The sequence below is a fragment of the Halyomorpha halys genome, unplaced genomic scaffold (genome assembly GCF_000696795.3).
Source record: "Halyomorpha halys isolate HHAL.00 unplaced genomic scaffold, Hhal_1.1 Scaffold1441.1, whole genome shotgun sequence".
In the NCBI taxonomy this organism is placed as follows: domain Eukaryota; kingdom Metazoa; phylum Arthropoda; class Insecta; order Hemiptera; family Pentatomidae; genus Halyomorpha; species Halyomorpha halys.
In genome coordinates this window covers 201,601-205,969 of record NW_027112132.1, presented here as the reverse complement: position 1 = coordinate 205,969, position 4,369 = coordinate 201,601, and the positions used below count along the sequence as shown (strand labels likewise).

Below are 4,369 nucleotides of genomic sequence, written 5' to 3'. Positions count from 1 at the left end.
TATATATGAGCTACAATAAAAGTAATAAATATTTTGAAGTATATTTTATGAGTTTCGTTTTTTTCAAACTTGGCAGAATGTTGTAGAAAATAAGTTTTGTTATTTGATTTGTAAATAAAACAGTAGATGGCATCACTGCTTCTTTGGCATGGAGGAGGCAATCCTTATAGGAGGTTGCCTCAGTTGGGCTTGATGTCTATAATTGGAACATATACTCTTTGATTTTATTTATAAAACCCTCTCTAAATTCCTCAACACAGAATAAGACAAAAAATGGAAATAAATTATTTTTACCATTTATGTTTTTTTCAGTCTAAATATATATATAATATATTCTGTAAAGTACATTCTTTTAATCCATCATCTTTATTTTGAGTTTCATATTACTTAAATATTTTTTTCGTTTATTAGTATTGTATGTACCCAATTTTATAATTGTATGATCACACTCTCATAAAACTTTTTTTTTTCTGTTAAGTAACTTATTTTATAAAACTATACTGCATTATTATCTATTATTTTTTTATTTCTAACTTTATTTAGTGTTAGAATTTTTTTTTTTTTTTTTTCATGTATAAACTTAATATTAGATTTACAAAATGTTATATCATATTCCCCATCCACGATCCTTTTTCCCGAAATTCTACTTCTCAACTGTTCAGCCATGACTAATATCCTGAATTCCTGTCACATCGATGCACAATCCCTTGTTGCACACTACGATGAATTTCAAAAATATTTTCTTGACAATTTTTATCACATAATAGCAGTATCTGAAACCTGGCTAAATTCCTTTATCTCTTCCTCCCAGATTTTCCTACCAAATTACATGTTCCTATGCCACGACAGACCTGATCGCATGGGAGGTGGTGTTGGATTATATATCCATGAAAATCTTAAGACCAAAATATTCATACAGTCTCCTTCTCATGAATTCGCTCACATGGAATACTTGCTCATTGAAATTTACTCTATTACCTCTCATCTGTTATTTGCTGTAGTTTACCACCCTCCTTATGTTCCATTCGACAACTTCTTTGAATCTTCCCTCGTCAACCTGGCTTCCCATTACACCAATATTATCATAACCAGAGATTTTAATGGGAATATGCTCTCACAATCTCCTAAAGAACACTTCCTAACTGACCTGCTGTTTTCTCTTAACCTTCATCTTGTTCGTTATTCTCCTACCCATCACACCCAATATTCTGACACTTGGTTAGACCTTTACATTTGTGACTCCTCCATCAAAATCCTATCATCTTCTCAACATCCCCTTCCATTTCTTTCACCACATGATCTGATCCAAATTACATACGACCTACCCGTGAAATCCTTCACTCCCAGAATAGCTTCATACAGCAATTTAGACCTTATCACTTATGAATCCCTTCAGCCTGACCTTAATTCTTTCTAATGGGCCATCGTATATTCCTATAACTCCATTGACCCTATGGTAACCACCCTGACTTCAAAAGTACAATCCATATTAGATATCCATGCTCCTTTGAAAACCAGAATCATATGTAGTCCCACTGCACCTTGGCTGACCCCTGAAATAAAGGAAATGATAAAAAGAAAGAGATACAGCTAGGCGCAAATACTGTCGAACCCGTTTACCTGCCAATTATACGTCTTTCAAGAACCTCCGGAATGAAACCCAATCCGCAGTCCAACTTACTAAAGCCACCTACTTTCATAATGCCCTTTCCAATGTTCCTACTTCCAAATCCAAATGGAAAATACTTCGTAACCTATCCTTACCAGAATCCAATAATCTCAGTTCCTTCCATGTGACTCCAGATGACCTCAATGACCATTTCTTATTCTACACTCATAATTCCTCTACTTCCGATATTCAACATCACAATTTCAATCCTGAAGACTTCTTTTTCTCACATCTGTCCTATGATTAATTACTTTCTGCTGCCCTAAAATCCCATACTAATGATTATGGCCCTGATAATATTCCAGTGAAACTAATAAAATCCAGCCTTCTTGTCGTTATTCCTATTCTTTACCACATCTACAACTTTTCATTGCAAAATTCCATATTCTCATCTTCCTGGAAAACTGCCCTATTCCGACCTTTGAAGAAAATTTCCAACCCTAGCTCACTGCATGACTTCCGTCCTAAATCTCTCCTATCTAACCTTTCAAAACCGTTTGAACGCCTTGTCCAAAATCAACTCTCCAACTTCCTAGATGAACATTCCCTAATCAACCCTTTCCAATCTGGCTTTAGATCTGGCTATTCAACACAATACCTCACTATCCTCATCCTTCTAGACTTTTCCAAAGCATTTAACACTGTTGACCATAACATCCTTTTTACTAAATTGCATAATCTTCCTCTATCCAACAGTGCCCTGTGTTGGTTCAAATCCTTTCTCACAAATCGGTTCCAGTATGAGTTGTCCCAGGTCAACCTCCATCTAAGACCCTCTCTCTCTCCTATTGTGTTCTTCAAGGTTTCTCTCTATCTCCTACTCTGTTTGCTATTTACATTAATGACCTTCCCCTTCAGATCCATCACTCCCAATACCACATCTATGCAGATGATTTCCAAATATACCTGTCCTTCCCGCCTTCTGATCTGTTATCAGCAACAGAAAAACTTCAAGAAGATTTGGATGGGATTCGTGAATGGGCAAGAGCTAACAAGTTCAAGCTAAATGCAGAGAAGACAAAGGCAATCTTAATAGGCTCCAATCACCTCCTTAAAACTGTTCCTAATATTCCAACTCTGTTCCTACATGATAGTTCCATCAAATTTTATTCCATCATCAAAAACCTGGGAATAACCATTGATCAAAAGCTTTCCTGGAAAAACCATGTATCCAATATCTCCTACCATACCTTTTCCACTTTAAAATGTCTAAATTACTTCTGCCACATATTTCTATTTGAAACCTGTAGGCTCCTAGTCACTTCTCTAATATTTCTCCAATTTGACTATTACGGTATATGGGGACATCTCTGAGGATCTTGAGGCGAAATTAAAACATTTGATAAATTGCTGTGTACGATTCATCTTCAGGATCCCAAGAGACACCTCTGTCTCCCATTTTTATGCAGAGTTGAAGTGGCTTTATCTTTTCTACCATCGTAAGTATTTCCTGGCATCCTTCATCTTTCTAGTCATCAAATCCCACCATCCTTCATACATCTCCGAACTCCTTCAATTCAAATCCTCTATTCGTTCCCGCAATACCCGTTGCTGGTCTTCAGATTTATACACAAGGGCTCACCGAACTTTGATAGATCGTTCATTATCCGATCCTCATCCCAATGGAACTCCATCCCTTCCAATATCTGTCGCTCCAATACCCTCCCCCCTACCTTTAAATCCTGCCTGTTCAATCATTTCTTATCCATTCAGACCCCATAAAATTTTAAATCAATATAATTATAAATATGTTTATAAAATATTACATCTTTCTTAATTATTTTTACATCATTTTCTTTTTTCTGTTTTTCTTTTTATCTATTTTTTTTTTTTTATTGTCCAACAGATTAAAATAAGGTAGTAAATTATAATTATTTTTTATAATGACTATCTATATTTCTCTGTATTTTTGTTCAAGTATCTCTGAGGCTTCTCAGCCCTCATCTGTCTATTTCTCTGTATTCTAAAGAGACTCCCAGAATAAATAAAATATTATTATTATTATTTCTATTTTTTAAATTATTGTATTTTGATTTTTCATTATTATTTCAAGGTTTTTGCATTATAAATTTTTTATCCATATTTTTTAAAATTTTACAATTACTATAAGAATACCCGTGAGTTTCAGAAGATTTTAAATTCAATTGTTTTAACAAAACAAGATAATCAACTTCGACACAGCAATTTAATTTCCAGCTAACAAACAATATAAATATAATATAAAATTATAAAATAATTTTCTATACTAGTCTCAAATAAAGGAGATATAATATGTGAAAGTGAAATTTTAAATGTTAAAAATGTGGTATTAAAATAGATCTATAAAGATTAAATAATAAAAAGGTTATTAAGCAATAAATTAATGAATTTAAAGTGGAAGAGACTTGAAAATATGCATTAAGGCCCAATACCAACATAGAAGAAGAAATAGAAGTATACATTCAGGGGTATGAATTATTTATCTCCTGAAGTAATTATATAAAGAGAAATTACTAATTTTTAATTCTAGAGGGCTGGATCAACTCTTGCATACATTTATAAAATTCAAATGTTCCCTCTTTCCTGTTAAGTATACATTCGCTTTAGTTATTTCAACAGATAGAGCAATGAAAAACATTTATTTAATTTAAAGGAGAAAGATTTATTTTCAATTATATATAAATGAAAAACATTGGTTCTACAAGTTCTTTAAAAAGAAGA

At 33.1% G+C, this 4,369-nt stretch overlaps 1 protein-coding gene across 4 annotated transcripts in view; it reads right to left on the bottom strand.

Annotated features, from left to right (window-relative positions):
• The window catches only part of LOC106689734 (uncharacterized), a 30,341-nt gene that overhangs the window by 16,313 nt on the left and 9,659 nt on the right, over nucleotides 1–4,369 (bottom strand). The gene's annotated exons all lie outside the window — the stretch shown is intronic.